This window comes from Lycium barbarum, chromosome 9 (genome assembly GCF_019175385.1).
Source record: "Lycium barbarum isolate Lr01 chromosome 9, ASM1917538v2, whole genome shotgun sequence".
NCBI classification, from domain to species: Eukaryota; Viridiplantae; Streptophyta; class Magnoliopsida; order Solanales; family Solanaceae; genus Lycium; species Lycium barbarum.
In genome coordinates this window covers 89,609,984-89,632,057 of record NC_083345.1, presented here as the reverse complement: position 1 = coordinate 89,632,057, position 22,074 = coordinate 89,609,984, and the positions used below count along the sequence as shown (strand labels likewise).

Below are 22,074 nucleotides of genomic sequence, written 5' to 3'. Positions count from 1 at the left end.
AAAACGTCCCGGAAGGGTAAACAATTATGTGTCTACAGCATGTCCCTCTTTGGTTGGGGACGTGAAGCGTTCTCAGACAAAGACGTAGACAACGAGACAAATTTGGACCCGACCTTTATTTGAAGGAAGAGAAAGGAATGGAACAAAATGTGACCGAGCCCTGGTCTTGGGCATCCTATATATCCCGGGTTATAAGGGAATCAAGTCTCGTGTAGTTCAAGAGGCAAGATGGGTGATGAACATACTGAGTTGGGGGAGTCGATTGAGGTCCTGTCAAGGTTCCGGTCCGCGGCTCCTGTTATTACATCAAAAATGAAAAATAAAAGTTAAAACGAAAATACAAGTACAAGACCCTATCTATGCAGCTTCTCTTGAATCTCGACTTGGATCTTCATGCTTGTTTCTGAACTTAAAATTTAAAGCCATCCCTATTCTTCAGGCGGGGCTCCTGTTGCTTCTAACTGAACTTGAAACCAACTGAAAGTACACCCTATTTTTCAGGCGGGCTCCTGAGCTTGTAATTGAAAATTATCCCTATTCTCCAGGCGGGTTTGTTAGATCCCGTATTTTTATACGTTGGGAAGTGTGCGAGTTAAATGATATTAGTAACGGACACGAGGTTGTCCCCCAAGCTTATAGGTGATTAAAGTGATGGTATGTATGTATCGTAAGGATTTGAAGTTAAACCAATTGAAGAAAATAAGTTTCGTCGAGGTTCAAAATTTATTTGAATGAAATACGGTCCAAGCTATAATATCCCGAATAATGGACCTGGAAATTTGACCGTCCAACATGAGCAAATTTATATGAACCTCGAGGATTTGGTCATATTTAAGTATGGGAATCAAGAGATCAATGTGTAAAAGGAATGACGTCCCGAAATTATTTAGGACTCGAAAGTGAAATGATGGTGATTGGAAATAATATTTTGTGTGTACCAAGAGGGACTATGGACTACTGCTATGTCAAATGATCATGATAATGAATATGGAGTGTATTAAAAATGATTACTATTTAAGTAATTTGAGGTCAACAAATTAATTATGTGAATAATTGGTTATAGTTGAAGATAAAATGATTAATTAAAGTAATTATTTGGACAAGTGTCTAGATAGACATGCACGTGGAAGTTTGTAAGGAGAAACATCATGAAGAATCTGATATACACATATATCATTACATAAAATGACTAGGTGTCTTTATCTAGTGCAAAGGATAAAGGGGATGGACCCCATATCTATAAATAAATATTATGCACCTTTCCTTTTAAGTTAAAACAATTCTTAAAGTGTAGGACTCATATTCCATCTTCAGAATGTTCCCTAGCGTGTTCAAATGGAAATAAAAATAGGACCAAGTTTTGGGCAACAACAACGAGAAAGAAATCACGATTTGAAAACTATTCACATATCGGTTTCGTAATTCTATCACGATTTCCTCTGGATCATAGCAAAATTGGAGATTTCTTTTTCTGAATTGAAGTAAAGTGGAAGAAGATTATCTCTGGACATATAAGGTAAGAATTATTCTCTCCTAGGTATACTTAAACTCATTCTGATTAAAGTTAAATTGTGAGATGAGACCTACGAAAGTTATATTGGAAATCGGATAAATTATTATTGTTATCATGTGGGCTGTTTGGTGGTTGTTATGAATTGTTTTGTGGGCTGAAATATCGTGGGATTGGCTGTAGTTGATGTTATTATGTTTGTTGTTATATTATGTATATACCAAAATAAAGAAGTGTATACAAGTATTGGTATACGGATGTATATTGGGTTGTTTTAGAAATGATTTAAGAATGGATTTAATTCTGATTTGATATGAAATTATTGGTATTTTTGTTGTTGGTATTTCTGCGTCAACAGGAGAGCAATTGGAAATTTTGGATAGGTGAAATACTGGGGAAGTGCTGCCGGATTTTCGCTAAATTTTAGATAATAGAAAATTTTAAACGCGAATATGTATAAGCTGGAATATAGGTTCGATAAGAAATAGGCTATGGATTTGTAAACTAGATAATATAGTTACTAACGATAACGTTACTTTTATATAAATAGGCTAAAAGAGCGACGAGACGAACGGGTTACGAATAGTCGCTAACAGGTATGTAAAGCGCAACCCTTCTTTCTTTTGGCATGCCGTAGTTTTCAATAGGCTAGATTATAAGCCTTGAGGAAAATTCTAAGATTCGAAATCCGAGCATGTTATGAGCCTTATAAATATTCCTTGGCACTCTTATGTATGATTTGATGAAATATGAACCATTATGTCTTTGAAATAATCGTTTTCTGAACTTTGCATAAAAAGGTTTCACTTTAAAGAATTTCGTAATTTGTGAACGCCATATCTTTCACCGAAAGGCTCGGATTGCTTCAATATGTTTGTAGAAGTTTATATGGCATATAATGAGTATATTTTCCATAGGCGGGCCAGATTTGGGTCAATACCCATCCGTGGGTCCCGCGACTTTCCGTTATGTAATTCAGACGACTTTTGAAAGAATTTGGTATGATTATCATTTCGAATTACAAGTATGGTCATTTACTTATATTTGAGTCTATGATAATGATTTTATGCATATGGTTACCCATGACTCTGCTCGTGCGTTCTGTTATATCTTTCGCCGGTTCCCGGGCCGGTTCTGTTATCGTGCGCGCTTTGATATACTCCGGAGTTATGCTGTGTTTATGGTTCACCGAGCTACTCGCAAAAGAGGGTCGGGTTCCACATATATTTGGTGTTATGCTGTGTATGGCGTTATGTTGTGATGTGATATGTGATGGGGATACGGAGATTTGAAACATTCTGGTGTTATGATGTGTTATGGCGCCATCGACGGGCGGGCGACCATATTCTTCTGTACCCTACGCATGACTTACATATTTTTGAAAGTAAACAAATTTTGATATATTGGATTTATACTTATGTTCTGTACTACTATTTCGTTTATGCCTGAGATTTGTTTCTGTATTTTCTGCTTTGCATACTCAGTACATATTTCGTACTGACCCCCTTTCTTCGGGGGGTTGCGTTTCATGCCCGCAGGTACAGACGCACAGTTTGGTGATCCACCAGTTTAGGACACCCTCTTCTGCTATTTGGAGTGCTCCTCTTATTCCGGAGCCTACATTTTGGTATATATACTTGTTTGATGCATATGTATATATTTGTTCAGGGGTACGGCGGGGCCCTGTTTTTCCATATGATCCGTTTGGTCTGTTTAGAGGTCTGTAGACGTATTTGTGGGTGTGTGCGCCTACTTCTGTACAGATGTGTTTGTATGACCCTGTTCGTTATGGCAGCCTTGTCGGCTTTTGATACATTTGATAGCCTTGCCGGCTTTTTGATATAAGTATATGTATATGTTTGCGTCGAAATGTGTCTGATACAGTTCGACATAGTTTGAGACGGCATATAGTGTTTATGGCCGTATATGCTAATTGTTTGAGATTCGATTGAATACGTACGTCAGGGTGCCCAACTAGGGCGCCAGTTGCGGCCCACGGGGCTGGGTCGTGACAGGGTTCCTGATGTCTGGGCAGATCTTGCAACTTTCTCCCATTCTTCAGGTGGGTCCTGCAAATTACCAAAAACAACGAACACAAACAAAATTTTCTGTCCTAGTTCGTACCAGGAAATTTTTGCTGAGTGTTAGCAAAATTATAAACTATAAAATAATTTAATTATGGAAGTAAAATCAAATGTACTAACTAGGAAGTGCGTCCCCTAGCTACACCCATTTTCCAGGAGGGTCCTGATGACTAAATCGCATTTTCCAGGAGGGTCCTGACAACTAAATCCCATTTTCCAGGAGGGTCCTGCTAACTAAATCCCATTTTTCAGGAGGGTACTGATAAACTAAATCCCATTTTACAGGAGGGTCCTGATGACTAAATCCCATTTTCCAGGAGGGTCCTGACAACTAAATCCCATTTTCCAGGAGGGTCCTGATGACTAAATCCCATTTTCCAAGAGGGTCCTGATAAACTAAATCCTATTTTCCAGAAGGGTCTTGATAAACTAAATCTCATTTTCCAGGAGGGTCCTACTAACTAAATCCCATTTTCCAGGAGGGTCCTGATAAACTAAATCCCATTTTACAGGAGGGTCCTGATGACTAAATCCCATTTTCCAGGAGGGTCCTGACAACTAAATCTCATTTTCCAGGAGGGTCCTGATGACTAAATCCCATTTCCCAGGAGGGTCCTGATAAATTAAATCCTATTTTCCAGGAGGGTCCTGATAAACTAAATCCCATTTTCCAGGAGGGTCCTGACAACTAAATCCCATTTTTCAGGAGGGTCCTGCTAACTAAATCCCATTTTCCAGGAGGGTCCTGATAAACTAAATCCCATTTTTCAGGAGGGTCCTACTAAACTAAATCCCATTTTCCAGGAGGGTCCTGCTACACTAAATCCCATTTTCCAAGAGGGTCCTGCTAAACTAAATCCCATTTTACAAGAGGGTCCTGATGACTAAATCCCATTTTCCAGGAGGGTCCTAACAACTAAATCTCATTTTCCAGGAGGGTCCTGCTAAACTAAATCCCATTTTCCAGGAGGGTCCTGATAAACTAAATCCCAGTTTCCAGGAGGGTCCTGACAACTAAATCCCATTTTCCAGGAGGGTCCTGATGACTAAATCCCATTTTTCAGGAGGGTCCTGATGACTAAATCCCATTTTTCAGGAGGGTCCTGATAACAAAATTCCATTTCCCAGGAGGGTCCTGATAACTAAATCCCATTTTCCAGGAGGGTCCTGATTTTTGTCCTCGCAATACCTGTGCCTTGCATTTTTCAGAATGTACCTGCAGGTAGCGAATAAAATTTTCTGTCCCTGTTTCAAACAAAGAAAAATTTTGTGAGTCTCAAAACTTTGTGGTTGGTTTGTGGCTTGGCTGTGAAAGCAACTGTTTTTTGCACTCGTCCCGTTTGGCTCAGCTTTTAGACGGTTAGCACATCCTGTTGACCCACGGTATTACTGACTCAAACATGGTTGCCAAAATGTCTCAGAAGTAACTTCAACACTAGACCATACATCTCTTGTTTCATAATGTCCGCTAACTCAAACTTTATTGAACCTTGTATTTCACTGAATCTAGAACCTATTAACGGTCGACAGCTGGTTGAGTACCTTACCCCGACTGAATTATGTTACCTTCATATGCTAGCCAAGATGTTTTGCTTCGCGATTGGGAAAACTGGTAGCAAGTTTTGTGATCCTTCCTTACTTATCTCGCAACAGAATAACTCAAAAGAAAAAGCATGAAATCCAAATGATGAAAGAAAAACAAAAGATAAAGATGAAAAGAGGTTAACAAAAGATGTCCCCTCCGAGAAAGAAAAGAACGGGGAAAACTTATCTGAATGTTGTAGCCAGCTCCAATGATATAACATGCATTTGGCTTAATCAGTCTGATTTGTCCATCCTAATTATTCATAAACTCTTACTAACCTTTTGAATTCGAAACCGAATGTCTACACCCAACAACTGCGTCAAAATCCAGGCCTCCATACAACTAGTGGCGCCCGAAGGTTTTTTACCAACAAGTCTCACTCGTTTTCAATTCTCTCAAATCACTATCGCCTTACGGTGCCCGTGAGGGTTTTTACCAGTAAGACTCTCTCATTTTTATTTTTCATCTCACCATCGCCTTATGATGCCCGTGAGGGTTTTCACCAATAAGACTTTCTCATTTTCATCATCATTTTTTTTTATTTCCCTTATGCTGATGCCACAAGTGATGCCCACGATGCGAATGCCTTATACTCATAGCTTGTTCAGCCTTGACATTCTTAATGATTGATCTGAAGGTCTTTTATTTGGTTGTAACGTGGCTTTTGGATAGGGTTGGAAATAAAGGATGGCATGGAGGCTCAACGACAATACAAAAGTAATAAGGAATGAGACTTACAACGTTTTGAATCGACTCAAAAGAAAACAATAACTTATGTCCCAGTTTCTTCGAAACGGGAAATTTTGGATTTTCTTTGGTTGGACCGAACCCCAGAATAGGGCTGGCTACGTATCCTGCCGAGACAAGAATCAGGTCAAATGTAGTTCAGGCAGGTTGTTTTTTTTTTTTATTCTTTCCCCTTTTTTTTTGTTTTTGTTTTGTTCCTTTTTTTTTTAAGAACTTGATTCCAAACGAGGGGTACGAAAGAAAAATGAACTATGGCTCAAAAGGGGTGGCAAGAGATGACACAATGTATAGGTAGCAGAATAAAATGCCTTCGTCATATCAACCTTTAAAAGTATCAAGCATCAAGTAAGTAATCCAAAGGTGGGGAAATGAAAAATCATACATAATATCTTTTCACCGCATCTGCGTTGATGGCCATTTCAGACATTTTACCTTCTATGTCTGTCAGATACAAAGCAGCATTGGGCAAAACCTTCTTCACCACGAATGGCCCCTACCAATTTGGGGCGAACTTGCCTTTGGCCTCGGGCTGATGTGGAAGAATTCGCCTTAACACTAATTGACCCACTTCGAAATGTCTGGGACGCACCTTTTTGTTGTGTGCTCGGGCTATCCTCCTTTGATACAGTTGACCATGACATACCGATGTTAATCTTTTTTCGTCAATCAGACTCAATTGCTCTAAACGGGTTTTGACCCACTCATCATCATCAATTCCAGCTTCCTCAATGATTCAAAGGGACGGAATTTCAACTTCTGCAAGTATAACCGCTTCGGTCCCATATACCAACAAATAAGGAGTTGCACCTACTGAAGTGCGAACAGTTGTGCGATAACCCAATAAAGCAAAAGGCAAATTTTCATGCCATTGTCTCGAACCTTGCACCAGTTTGCGGAGTATTTTTTTAATATTCTTATTAGCAGCTTCCGCAGCCCCATTTGCCTTCGGACGATATGTAGTTGAATTCCGATGTGTAATCTTAAACTGCTGACATACCTCATGCATCAGATGACTGTTGAGATTCACCGTATTATCTGTAATCATTGTCCTCGGGATCCCGAACCTGCAAATGATGTTGGAATGAACGAAATCCACCACGGCCTTTTTAGTCACCGACTTGAGAGTTATTGCTTCCACCCACTTTGTAAAGTAATCGATGGCCACCAAAATGAACCTATGCCCATTGGACGCTTTCGACTCAATTGGCCCGATCACATCCATCCCCCAAGCTGCAAAAGGCCATGAAGCAGACATTGTGTATAATTCTGAAGGAGGAGAATGTATCAAGTCGCCATGTACCTGGCACTGATGACACCTACGAACGAAACAGATGGAATCCTGCTCCATGGTGAGCCAATAATAGCCTGCTCGAAGAATTTTCTTTGCCAAAACATACCCGTTCATGTGTGGTCCACAAAATCCTGAATGTATCTCAGTCATGATAGTTGAAGCCTCTTTAGCATCTACACACCTCAAAAGTCCTAAATCTGGCGTCTTTTTATACAAAATTCCTCCACTTAAGAAAAATCCGCTTGCCAGTCGTCGAATAGTTCTCTTCTGGTCACTGGTGGCATGTGCTGGATATTTCCCCGACTCGATGTATTCTTTGATATCATGGAACCAAGGCTCACCGTCAAGTTCCTCTTCGACTGTATTGTAATAAGCATGTTGATTGCGAGTTTGTATGTGTAAAGGGTCAATGTGAGCCTTGTCTGGGTGCTGGAGCATTGAAGATAAGGTGGCCAAAGCATCAGCAATCTCAGTATGAATCCTAGGAATGTGCTTAAACTTTACTGTTATGAACCGTCTGCAAAGATCCTGCAAACACTGTCGATATGGTATAAGCTTCAAATCACGGGTTTCCCACTCTCCTTGAACTTGGTGGACTAGTAAGTCTGAATCCCCCAATACCAATAATTCTTGAATCCCCATGTCGATAGCTAACCTTAAATCCAAAATGCAAGCTTCATACTCCGCCATGTTGTTGGTACAATAAAATCGAAGCTGGGCTGTTACAGGGTAATGTTGTCCTGATTCCGAGATAAGAACGGCCCCTACCCCAACTCCCTTCATGTTAGCAGCCCCATCAAAAAACAACTTCCAACTCGGATCGTTATCCGAAATTACCTCCTCGAGGCATGACACTTCTTCATCAGGAAAGTACGTTTTCAATGGCTCATATTCTTCATCCACTGGGTTCTCCGCCAAATGGTCTGCCAAGGCTTGGGCCTTCATCGCGGTCCGAGTCACATACGAAATATCAAACTCCGTGAGTAATATCCGCCATTTTGCAAGCCTGCCCGTGGGCATGGGTTTCTAAAATATATACTTCAAAGGATCCAAGCGGGAGATAAGATAAGTAGTGTAGGATGAAAGATAATGTTTCAACTTTTGTGCAACCCAAGTCAAAGCACAACACGTTCTAGATGAGTGTACTTAGCCTCATAAGTAGTAAACTTCTTGCTGAGATAATAGATTGCCTGTTCCTTCTAGCCTGTAACATCATGTTGACCCAATACGCAACCAAAGGAATTGTCCAGAACCGATAGGTACAATATTAAAGGTCTCCCTTGTTCGGGAGGAACCAATACAGGTGGATTCGACAGATACCTCTTGATTTTGTCAAACGCTTCTTGGCATTCGTCAGTCCATTCAATCGCAGCATTCTTCTTTAACAACTTAAAAATGAGCTCGCAAGTTGTTGTGAGTTGAGCAATAAATCGACTAATGTAATTCAACCTCCCAAGTAGGCTCATTACCTCGATTTTGTTCTTTGGCGGTGGTAACTCCTGAATAGCTTTGATCTTTGCAGGATCTAATTCAATACCACGTCGACTGACTACAAACCCCAAAAGTTTTCCTGACGGGACTCCAAATATACATTTCGCTGGATTGAGCTTAAGATTGTACCTGCGAAGCCTTTAGAAAAATTTCACCAAATCCTTGACATGGTCAGACTGCTTTCTTGATTTAATGATCACATCATCCACATATACTTCAATTTCTTTATGCATCATATCGTGAAATATGGTGGTCATCGCCCTCATATATGTTGCCCCAGCATTCTTCAACCCAAACGGCATGACTCGATAACAATATGTACCCCATTCTGTGATGAAGGATGTCTTCTCTACATCATCATCATCATCCATAACGATCTGGTGGTACCCTGTGTAGCAATCTACAAAAGATGCAATCTCATGCTTAGCACAGTTGTCTAACAAAATATGGATATTGGGCAATGGAAAGTCGTCCTTCGGGCTTGCTTTGTTTAGATCACGATAATCCACACACACACGCATTTTGCCATCCTTCTTCGGAACGGGGACAACATTGGATTACCAAGTAGGGTATCGAGCGACTCGAATGACTTTGGCAGGCCTCAAGTTGCTTTTCGATTTCTTCTTTAACCTTCACGCTCATGTCTAATTTTAGTTTCCTTAATTTCTGCTTCACAGGAGGGAATGTGGGGTCAGTTGGCAATTTGTGAACCACCAATTTAGTGCTTAAACCCGACATATCATCATAAGACCGGGCAAAGTCATCCTTATATTTAAACAAAGCCTGGATTAATTATTCCTTGGAATGTGGTTGAACATGCACACTTAGCTTAGTTTCCCTGACATTATCTTGATCTCCTAGATTGATTTCCTCGGTTTCATTCAAATTAGGGTTCGTTTTATCTTCGAAGTGTTTCAAATCCCTGCTTATTTCCTGAAATACTTCTTCTTCATCATATTCAGCTTCTTGGTTCATTGTTTCATGGTTAGGTTGGATTTTAAGATCTGGCTGAGAATTCCGCATGCATGTCATATCATTAGAACCAGCACAAACAGAACTGTACAAAAGAAAATAGACAAACACATTAGAATTTACGGAAAAAACAAATTGCATTTCATCGTAGGAAAGATAGAAGGGTTTGAACATTAAAACAAGCGAAAAATAAAAATCCGAATTACAACCCTGGAATAACTCGAATAACGGAAAGGAAAACAAAACAGACTACCAAAACTCCTTCCTGGTTGGGAGAGGAGTGACTTCCCAATTGCTGAGTTGGACATCAGGGCCAATGAACTGCACATCCGCGTTACTGGGACCCCTTCCAATTTCAACCACATTAGCTTCAACAAACAAGTTCTAGAAACACCCAATCAACCCAAAATCCACATCCAGTACTGGCTGGGAAAAACTGCTGGTGTTCTTGACGAAGGACTTGTAGATTGGTGGCACAGGCTTAGTAAGTGACCATGCTTCTTTTTTCCGCTTTTTAACCCTCTTTCTATCTTCAGTCGTTGGTTTGAACCCCAGACCAAATGGACCTGGACTCTCACGTAGAGGCAATTGCGGTCTCAGAATGGGTTTCCCTTCAGGGATCTGCTCAGCTACCACTATCTCAGAAGCTTGGTACACCAGTGTTTCATCAGCATTATCCACTTCAATAAAGGGAACAGTGGAGTCTTTATAAATGGACAAATCCCCTTCACCGTGAACGATCACTTCCTGCATGTCATATTCAAACTTGATCATCTGATGCAATGTGGATGGGATTGCCCCAGCCATATGTATCCACGGTCTTCCCAACAACATATTATAGGAGGCATTGATGTTCAATACTTGAAAATCTATGGTAAAATCAGCAGGCCCTATTGTAAGCACAAGATCTATCTCACCGATGGCATCAGTTTTCGCTGCATCAAAAGCTCTAACACACACATTGTTTGGTCGAATTCTTTCAGTACTTACATTTAGTTTTTGTAAGGTTGACAGAGGACAAATGTTTGCACCAGAGCCCCCATCAATCAAAACTCTAGTGACATAGGAATGCTCACATTTTACAGTAATATGAACGCTTCAGTTATGTCCAGTACCTTCAACGGGTAGTTCATCATCTGAGAAAGTGATCCTATTTACCTCAAAGATCCTCCCAGCAATTTTCTCCAATTGATTAACTGTAATCTCAGTAGGGACATGGGCTTCATTCAAAATCTTCAACAAAGCTTTGCGGTGTTCATCTGAGTGTATTAATAAAGACAACAAAGAGATTTGAGAAGGGGTTTTCCTTAATTGCTCCACAATGGAATAGTCCGGCAATTTCATCTTTTTCAAGAACTCTTCAGCTTCTTCCTCTGTTACTGGTTTCTTAACGGGTATTTGGCCCTCCCTCACCTGTTTGGTTTTCCTCAACTCCTCCGGAGCGAAGCATCTTCCTGAACGAGTCAGGCCCCCTACTTCGTCTACCTCTTCGATGATTTCCTTCCCTCGGTAAGTCACCATAGTCTGATTATAATTCCAGGGAACCGTCTTAGCATCAACTATTGGAAGTTGTGTCACTGGCTTAATAATGATAGGGGTGGTGAACGCCCCTTTGACAGTTAAAATAGGCCTGCTCGACACCCCTGGCACGATCAACTTTGGTTTTCCCTGACTTTCCCCAACCTTCTCTGGAGCTCCTTTCACAATCAATAAGGGTTTCATCGCGTCTGACTGGATTGGCCTCTTTGTAACCTCATTTAACCCCAAAGGTGCTGTTTTTGCGGAATCTGCCACATTTACTGATTTCTCCACGCCTGCTTCAATCTTCATGATAGGCTTGTACGGAACAACAGACCCATCACTACCATAGATCAACTCCAACATGTTTGTTTCTTTATGATTTGGTAGTGGGTTTTGATTGATATTCGGTATGTCTGCATTCTGCACCACAATTTGCTGCGTATCAATCAAATCTTGGATTGCTTTCTTCAAATACCAACATTTCTCTATATTGTGTCCCGGGGTATCAGAGCAATAAGCACATCTTTAAGAGTAATCAAGATTTTTCGGAGGCGGGTTTGGGATCCTTCCTTCAATTGGGCTTAAAACATTTAATGCCCTCAGCTTCTGAAACAAATCAGCATACGATTCCCCAATGGGAGTAAAGTTATCCTTGACCGCATTTGCCCTTTTGTACTCTGGCCTGGGCCGAAAATTGGATCTGGGAGGGCCTTGGTAAGTCTGTGGAGGTGGAGGACGGACTTGCGGGGTTGGTGAGCGCCATTGCGGGTAACAAGGGGGCTGGACATATGGTTGCGCACTGTATATGGGGTACTGAGGGGGCGGAAGAGAATATTGTGGGTTTTGGGGAGAGAAGTAGTGTTGTGGGTAATTATATGGATCTTGGGTATAGTTTTTGGGTTGGGGTTGAGTGTATTGGCGAGGCGGGCCCCTCAGCTTTCGTCGTGGCCCAGGTGCAACTGTTGCTACATCTTCCCTTTTCTTCTTTCCACCAAAACTCCCTGAACCATTTTGAATGGCTTGGGTCGTTGCCTTCAACGCGGCAAAGCCGACAATGCGTCCTGTTTTGATTCCTTCTTCTATTATTTCTCCCATTTTAATGGCCTCAATAAATGGTTTTCCTAGGGCCGGGATCAAGTGTTGATAATATGTCTCATCTTGTGCCTGGAGAAAAGTCTCCACCATCTCTCCTTCTCTCATTGGTGGCTTTACCCTTGCAGCTTGTTCACGCCAACGAATCGCAAACTCCCTAAAACTTTTGGTAACTTTCTGCTTCAGGTTGGTTAGAGACTTTTTATCTGGAACCAGATCAATATTGTACTGAAATTGTTGCACGAACTCATTCGCCATATCATCCCAAGTATGCCATTTCACAATGTCCTGATCAATAAACCATTCTGAAGTTAAACCAGTCAGACTCTCCCCAAAGTAAGCCATGAGCAATTCCTGATTACCTCCAGCTCCTCTCAGTTGGTTGCAGTATCTCCTCAAATGAGCTATAGGATCACCGTGCCCATCGTACTTGTCAAACTTCGGTGTCTTAAATCCCGGAGGTAAGTGAACACTCGAGAACATACACAAATCACTGTATGAAACGCTTTTATAGCTTCCTGATCCCTGCAAGTTCTTCATAGCTTATTGTAGACTTCTCGTCTTCCTAACCATTTCGTCATGCTCTACATTCTTAGTAGCAACCCCATACTCAGCGCCAAGATACGTAACCGCATTCTTAGCAGGACCTCTATATTCATGGCCGAAATGCGTACCCGCATTCTTAGCAGGTCCTTCAGAATCGATTGGACTAAAATGTAGAGTTTGATGATAAGGATCAGGAGCCCCAAATGCAAAATCGGGTGCCAAATGCTGCTCTTGACGGATGTCAGATGGTGGCCCAAAGTTTGACCTTTGCATAACCGTCGATGGCGGTATTGTGTAAATGGGCCTTATATTTGCAACATGCTTGGGGTTAGGCAGTGGGTATGTGTAAGCAGGCCCAGTGGTTGCAATCCCGAAATGATCGGTCCTGATTGGTACCCTTGGAGGACGACCTACAGAAGTTTTCGCCGTATTGGGCAAATTGGTGTAATGACCGAACCCAGGTGGGTATACCGGGTCTTCCGCAGTAGATAACAGTGCTTGTGAGTTTGCCTGTGCAGCAGAAGTGATGTCGGGGAACCCAGGGATTGACTGAGGAGGTTGCAGACCATTCGACCACCCTTGCAACATCTCAATCATTTGTTGCCTGAGAATTCTATTCTCCTCAGTGATGGCAGATTCTTGTTGAGCCACCCGTTCTGTTTCATCCCCCGTGTTGATCATCGGTAGCGAAGTCCCTTCCGTCATTCCGATACTGCCCTTTGACCTTGTGAAATAATGATGCGTTGCCAGTATGGCCACAAACCATCCACTCTTACCTTAACTCTTCTCTGTAAAACAGCCAATGTTAGGGTTAAGCAATTTATAATCACTTATTCATATGCATGTATCAATTCTACCTGGAAGGCCCTATGTCTTATCCCGGCTTATCTAGGTGCAACCTCGCTCTTTTTTTTTTTTTAAATTTTAGAAGCTTCGATCGAACCCGTTGGGGGTTGCCTACGTATCATGTTGAAAACATGAATCAGATCATAACGTAGTTCGTACAAATAGCTGGGTTATTTCAAAAATAAAATCTTTTCCATTGATTTTCAACTTTCATTACATCATTTTTACAAGGACTCAAAGAAAAGATGAAAAATGAAATAAAATTGACTCCGCTAATACTAAAGACAACGTAACACTGACTCAAAGGAAAAATGAAAGAGAAAAAGGTAAAAGACGAACACGTTGACTGCATCGACACTTCTATTCCTTGTCCCCTTCATGATGACTCTGATTCAGCTGGCCACCCATATCTCTATATAAACCTTGCAGTGTACGGGTGAGGTGATCGACAAAGGTAGGTATTTGCGAATAAAACTGCTCGTAGCCCAATCTTTCATATTCCAAACCTGCTTGTGAAGAGCGAATGGCCATACCTCGGACCCTACCTCGAACCGTCCCACATTTGTACTCTAATTCTTTTATCCTTAACTCACGGGCAGCGGCCTCCTCTCTCGCCTTTTCCTCACGCACGATCACTGACTCTAATTTCTCCTGTAACATCTCCCTTTCCTGAATTAATTGGGACATATCAGAGCCTACATTTTGGCGAGCCAAGTTCCTTTTTGCTTCCTCCAATTCATTGTGAAGTTTATCTTCGGAGCGTAACTATTCAGCCTTCTCTTTTTTAAACTGTTCTTCTTTCCGTTCAAACTCATTCTGCTGCTGGTGTATATCCTCTTCAAGGATGCTCAATCTCTCTTGCAAACCATGTCTAATAATTTTAGCACGTTCCGCTATCTGTGACCCCCTAATCGTGGAAAGTTGAAGCTTTTCCTGTAGTGCGGCTGTTTTGGCCTTTTCCTCGGCAATTTCTACATCCCGCTGCTGAATTATTGCCCTAGCGTGCTCCAAGTCTGTTTTTATGGTTTGCAGTGTGGATTGATAATCTGCGCCTACTTCTAAACGGGCTTGTCTGATCTTTTCCACATACTCCATTTGTTGTTGGGCCAAGCTTGCTCTAGCAGGCTGTAAATCTGCTTTTAAGAGTAGATTGGCGGCATGGTGCTCCTGCATCGCCATCGCGATTTTTATGTCCATTTCGGCTTCATAATCTACTGGCCCTTTTGTGGATCTCTTGGGCTGACCTTTCATAACTGGTTGGTTCTCGAGCCATATAGGGTATCCCGGATGCACTTCCCCCGAATGACGCTCGGTAACCATTGTATCGAATGTCATAACCAGACAGTCATTCCAAATCTCCACAACTAATCCTTCAGGCAAGGGATTTCTGGTCTTACCTCAAATACAAAATTCGTCATGTCTTCTGTTACAGGTATTATCTGGCGCCGGCCCAATTGTCGTAAAACTCGTAATGGTACGTACGGTTGAACACCCCTAATACCCATCAATAAGAGAAATGGACGATGCGTAGATGTGTATATGACTTCTCTCCAAGGGAACCAAGGGAAGTTCCAAGTGATCTTATCTGACGTTAATGAACGAAATTGTCCAATCCATGCCTCCACACCGTCTGGTTGCTTATAATCCTTTACCCTAGTTTCATAGCTTGAAATGTATTCACTCCGATCATGAACAAATCTTGCCACGTGACGGGGTCGGAAGAGACGCTCCACTATCCACATTTGTAATAATATGTTACACCCTTCAAAGTAACCCTTTCCCTTTTGGCAAACCGTCAGGGCCCGATAAATATCTGCTAAGATCATTGACACAATGGTATGATCTTTCTTTGTGGTCAAGACGTCTACTATCCCGGCTAAACAGATGTTGATTTTCTGCCCCCTTCTTGGGAAGACCATTATTCCTAAAAATGCCACCATGAAGGCAAAAGGACTGTGGTCTTTCCAAATTTCCAACTTTCCTTTATTACTAAGTCTTTTTCCAAACCTCTCAAACACATCTTTTCTCCCGTACCTCTCATACAAGAATTCTAAAGAAACCCAACCTTTGTCCAGGGATTCCCAACCCTCATCCAGAAATTCTTCCTTGCCCTTTTTCTTTTCACCCTCTTTGCGCTTAGCGATGTTCATTTTTGTGAGGAAACTGTTCACAGAAATAGGTCTTGGGGCTACAAGCTTCTGGCGGTGTAGGTTCTCACCAAATCCGGTATAGCCAGCAATTTCCTCTAAGGTAGGGGTTAGCTCGAAGTCTGAAAATCGGAACACATTCTTTGTAGGGTCCCAAAAGGATAGCAAAGCATCAATCACGTCCCTCCTAGGGTCGATTTTCATAATGTTGGTCAAGAACCCCATATGCTTAAAGATCTTTGTGTGTTCTAGCACATCCATTTCATTCCACCATGTCCAAAGTTTCCAAGGGACCTCATGAACAACCTGAAGTGGTATACTCCCATCTCGCTTCCTCTTTTGACACTTCCCACGGCCCGGATAAAACATGTTGTACCTATGAATGTAAATACATGGTTAAGACTCATCTGGACCTGTTGGATATTAAAGTAATGAACTTTTTAGACTTGGACTCATGAATGCAGGTGGATGACAAATCAACTTATAGGAAATATGTGGTTTTAAAAGCTAAGGCAAGAAAAAATCACAGTCAATCTCCGTATTGTTTTATTTTATGACAGCAGTCTACTGTGACCCAGATAGCAAAACTCAACAAATTTTCCCAACATTGGACTTGAAAAAACAAACCTAGAGTGAATTGTCTAAATACCCTGTCACTGATTCGTGAGTATGTTTAATTGATGAAAAGGACTCTGCGAAGTGACATAGTATCTGTATTGTTTTGACAAACTAACCTGACACAAATGGACAAAAGGACTATTCAAATGACACAAATGACCCTCTCAAACCTGAGAAGGTGGGGCCGAACTCCAGGAGAGTTGCCTACGTATCTCACGGACGGTGAGAATCAAGCTCGCGTAGTTCGTATAAACTCAAAAAGAATGGGGATGATATTTGACCTCCTCTCTTTTTCTTCTTTTTATCCTTTTTTTCTCAAGAAGGGTAGGGCCCAAAAGTCAATGATATTTATCTTTCTCGAACCCCCTTGGTTATCCTAAAGCCGGTCAACAATCAGGCACCTTCCAAGTATATTACAATTATCACATTAGATGCACATGTTGGTCTGATAAAAAGGTCACCTGTCCTAGTCAGACCCAGCCCCTGTGCCGAGTCCCACTAAGTCAAATGCACGTGATGCAGATAAACGTAGCCTACTAGGGATATCAGTTCTGCGTTTTCAGTTCTGCTAGGTTTAAAACCTAATGGAAAAGGTGTCTAGACTGGGTCACCCGAGTGGATAACTCGAGCCGGGGAGGGGCAATACTGTCGGTAGCAGTGCTATTCCGACTTCATTGCTTATCCTGTCCCGCCTAACATGTGTGACTAAAATCCTCCACCGGGCGCCAAGACGCTCCGGCTTTATCTTGACAGAAAGTTAGGATGCATAACTGCATTCCTGTGCCCGTGTGTGAAGTGTTTCAGAGACTCAGAAGGGTGCGCGAGAGAAGGCATTTTATAATACAGTTCAACAATATCAAAGCGGTAAATGAGCGGCAATTAGCACATTAGGCCAAAAACATAATATAAATCCAAATATTAATAATAAAAGTCAAGTATAAAGCAATATCACAAAGCTCGAATTCTGGTAGGTCCCCAGCAGAGTAGCCAGAGCTGTCACACCCCTTTTTTGCCCCCCCCCCCCCCCCCACCCCGCGCTATAAACGCGCAAAGGTTTATTATTAAAGGGTTTTTTCATTTGAAGTGACGGTTTTGAAAAAAGATTATTTTATTTACAGAGTCACCACTTGGAATTGAGTTTTGGTGTTCCAAGCCACCTTATGAATCCCTAATCAAAAGGAAATGACTCTTTATTATGGTCCACGAAAATAGAAGACCGGGTAAGGAATTCTGTTGACCGGGGAGCAGGTGTTAGGCATTCCCCGAGTCCCGTGGTTCTAGCACGGTCGCTTTATCGACTTATAGTTAGCTTAATCTATTTTGGATAAATTATGTTCCCAAGCCTTGATTTTCTCGTGCTTTTATTGTTGAACTTTTATTAGTCTTACACCGGATGCGTAACTGCATTCCGAATCTTTTAAGCATTTCAAAGTAAGATGCACAACTGCATTCTTATTCGAAACAAAATTAATTATTAAAAACGAGTTTGGCTAGGTGCGTAACTGAATCCTTGAGTTATTTAAAAACGTCTCGAAATAAGATGCGTAACCGCATTCTTAATCGAAACAAACATATTGAAACGTGCCTAAAGCTCATCTAGCATTAAAGGGAATTATTTGTCTCTAAAATCCGAGACTTATTATTATTTGGTTATTATTTTTCACTCCTTGACAATGGGTTTTGAATAAATTCGCAACCCATCTCGCTCCTCACAATTGGTTTTACCACTCTTTTTTTTATACTAGCAACGAAATTTGAAATAATTCGCATCTCGTCTCGCTCATATCACCACTTAATTAATTGGGCCTTAACATCACTCTTGGCCCAAAGTACTCTTTTTTATCGTTTGGAATTAGAACCCCCACACGAATGTCAACACAGTCGGAAACGTCAAACAATCAAAGCAATTACTATTTCACACGTATCATTTCAACAAAGTAAAACACTAAATTTAATGGAAGGAATCATATTTTTGTGTAAAGAGAGAACCTCTTGGAGCTTAGAAAAGAAACTAAAGATAGTATTTTCAAAAAAGACTAATGAAACTAATGATGTATGCATGTGACCCAAGAAGACTAATTGCTAAAAAAGGTTAATGCACTTTTGACATAAACTCATTCTCACAGAATGCTAAAATGAACGGAACACAGACTTATTCATTTAATTGAATTGAGATACAGTGATCAATACCCATTATAGCATAAACATTCTATAATCTAACAATCTGAAGTAGTGGGGACACTAAACATTTAACTATAATTTTTACGAACAGCAAGCTAATGCCCAGCAAATCCAACATTGCATTTCAATCCAGAGAACAAAAAAAAAAAAAAATCACTTCAACACGTCACAAGTATGCAAATAAACTACATAAATCTTTCATTCAAACATCATATAAAAAATAGAGAATAAAGAATTGACAGAAATTGGACCTTTAAATGAAGCAAATTTTCTTTGTTTAAAAGATTCTAGACACCAGATACAACCTCAAATGGGCTTTCAACCGTGAACTTTGAGCGAAAACCCGGAATAGAGACCTCGACTGGAAAACCTCACCTCATCGGAACTCGACAACCTCGACTGACCTTGAACTTTGGGGATCGACCACGGTTATTTGGTGATGGTTAATTTCAGAGTTGTTTCATGGCTGTTTGAGACTCTCACATGGTGGATATAAAAAAAAAATAAGAGAAGCTTAGGTTCTTCCTTTCCTTTTTTCTCTAGCTGCTCCCGTTTTTCACATATTCTAGCTATTAGGTGTTTTTAGCTGGTTATGGTTTTTTTTTTGGCTGTAGGATATTAGGACGATTTATTTATCCCATGATTGAAAAATAAAGGAATCAGTTCTTGGGTTTATGAAGGAGGTGGAGGTCAAGCCCAAAAAATTGTGTGATGCGGCCAATTAGTGTAGGATTATTGTGGTGTAGGTGTGTAAGGTCTAAGTGTAGTGTGTGCTGCGGCTGATGATTTGTGAAAAATTAGGGTTTTTTTTCTAGATTTCTATAATTAAATATTTATATGGTGTCTAGGCTAGGGTTTTGAGTGTGTTATTCCTTCTTTTCTTTTCCCTAAAATGCTCACATGAATAAAAATATCTTGAAGGATGAAAGGAATATTCCCTTCCCAAAAATGGATTGTGCTTTTTTGTGTGGATAGGGTGAAACTTTGCCAAGTGACGGGCCATCATGGGTTCCATTTTTTATTTTTATTTTCCATTAGAAGGATATAGAATACCAAAATAAATATATTAATCAACTATTTTTAAACCAAAACTAAGAAAAAAAATTAAATAAATAGACTAACGAAAAATCAAAAAGATAGAATTAACTTAGAAAAACTAGATTAAAAGAAACCTATTCTTTTGTAATTTTTCTTTCTTTTAAACACAAAACTTATGCCTTGAAAATAGCGAATATATTTTTTTGTCCTTTTTTTCATTTTCACAGACAAACCTACTAAAAATGAAATAATAGTTAAAATCCAAGATTAGACTAAAAGAAAAATTAATCAATAAGCCAATGAAAACGTCCCGAGAGGGTCAAAAATTACGTGTCTACAAAGGTTACTTGGGAGACCGAGTCTTACATGCATAGTAGATATCTCTAGCTTTTTGGCAATTCAGGTATTTCCTTTCTCTTTATGTTGGAGGACAAACATGAGTTTAAGTAGTGGATGATGTAACGATCCATTAGGTCATTTTGGTAGTTTTGCCTATTTTACCCATATTAGCCCTTTCATTAGCTTCTTTGTGGTATCTTTTACTTGGGGGAATAGGTGGCGCAATTCTCAAGATTTTCGGATGAGATTTGGGTAAGAAAATGTGATTTTTGGAGGTTTATAAGTGTTTGGTTGACCAAAGTCAATATTGGGGGTAGATGAGCTTTTTTGAAAGTTTTGTCGATTCCATTAGGCCCGTAATATTGATTATGACCTGGTTGAATAGTTAGTTCTGTTCTCGAGGGACTCAGGGGGTATTTTGGACTTTTAGTTGAAAATCTAGTTTTATGAGAATTAGAGTTGACCTCGGTCAACACCGGGTTAAGATGACCTCTTTTGAAAATTTCGAGAGCGCGAGTGAGTTCATAGCATGGTTTAGAACTGATTTGCATATTTGGTTTGTATCCCGGAGGTCTCGAATGAGTTTCGAGTGTCGGATAGAAGTTTGAGAGTTAGATGATTTTACTAATGTTTGGTGTCACCGCAATTGTGATGTTAAGCTCATAATTACGAGGTATGTTCCACAATTGTGACATTGGTCGGGTCTGGGTAGTTCCGCATTTGAGACCTGGAGTCCGCATTTGCGAGGAAGGGGTTCGCAACTGTGAAGGACCCCTAGCAGTGGATAAAATATCCTAGTTTGAACTTTATTTCCCATTCTCATATTTTGAGCTCTAGACTTCAGATTTAATAAATTTGGAAGGGTTCTTCAAGATTCATCAATTGGTTAAGCTTCTAACTTCCTTTTACGATTATATCATTGATTGTTGACGATTGTCATGCTAGAAATCATGATTTAAGAAGGGGATTTGAGGGGTTTTGAACGCTGAGTTGGAATGGGAATTCTTAAATTGATTATCGATGTGACGTTGGATTGGGTTATTTTTTGAAATCTAGACTCCACAGATCATGGGTAACCTATTAGAGGGTTGAATTTTTTATTTTACCCTTCGGGGCTCGAAATCCCTTTTTGGGTAATATTTTTGGACTCAGATATATTTTATACCAATATGGGTATCATTGGGTTCGTATAAATTCATAGAGTAATAATTTGACCTTGTTGGACTCGATTTTCCTATGAAATTATGATTTTGACCTTTGGGTTTGGGAATGGGGTTTTGGGTTGACTTTATAAACTCAAGTCCTTTATATGGCCATGTGGATACCGATAGACTCGTATTCTTACATATGATCAGTATTTGAATAGATAGTGATCGTTTAGAGGCTCTACGAAAGGGCAAGGCTTTGCGATGATCATCGAAGTCATAGTCAAGCATGTTGAGACTTTTGACCTTAATTAGAGCGCCATGATTGGTCTAATTGGATTAACAAGAGGGCATAATGGGGTAACTAGGAAGGGTCCCGATACTTGTGAGGTGACGAGCACTTGTATCAGGTACTGATGCCATGATATGGGTTATTATGTATTTTCAATTATATAGTCCAGTATGAATGCCATGCTTTGGGCATTAGCTGATAGCATAGATTGATTGTGTCAGTGATTGGAATATCAGGTCCCTTATTTATTGCTTCTTTTCTTATTACCTGTGTCGTTTGTGATTGCATGTTCTCATCACTTCTAAAAATTACTTGTTTAAAAGTGGAAAAGAGCTAACGATTGAGTCTTTATTTCTTGACTTGATTTCTTATGATTTTACATGTCATATTCATGCTTTATTAAGTATTTCATGTGCATTTGAGGGTAAATGTGTAAGGTCCGAGGGGAAATGGTTTTGGATGGAGTGATGTTGATGATATGAGCTAGATTGTCTAAGTGACTCGTAATACGAGCCTATAGGCTGCGTTTGATGATTTGGAAGCCCTAAGAGGATAGGAACCCGAAGGGAAATGATATCGGGTTGGTTTATGGACATCACAAGTCCCCCATGGGTCACGATTCATAGTAT

General features: G+C 40.4%; 1 long non-coding RNA gene and 1 pseudogene across 1 annotated transcript; one reads left to right on the top strand and one right to left on the bottom strand.

The window, feature by feature from the left end:
- The first annotated feature begins 1,220 nt into the window (after window positions 1-1,220).
- LOC132611145 (uncharacterized) lies at window positions 1,221-3,321 on the top strand. The gene is made up of 3 exons (XR_009571481.1): window positions 1,221-1,516; window positions 2,061-2,106; window positions 3,049-3,321. It is a non-coding gene; the product is annotated as an uncharacterized LOC132611145 (long non-coding RNA).
- Window positions 3,322-3,530: 209 nt separating this feature from the next.
- LOC132609074 (uncharacterized) lies at window positions 3,531-19,412 on the bottom strand (annotated as a pseudogene).
- Between the last annotated feature and the right edge of the window lie 2,662 nt (window positions 19,413-22,074).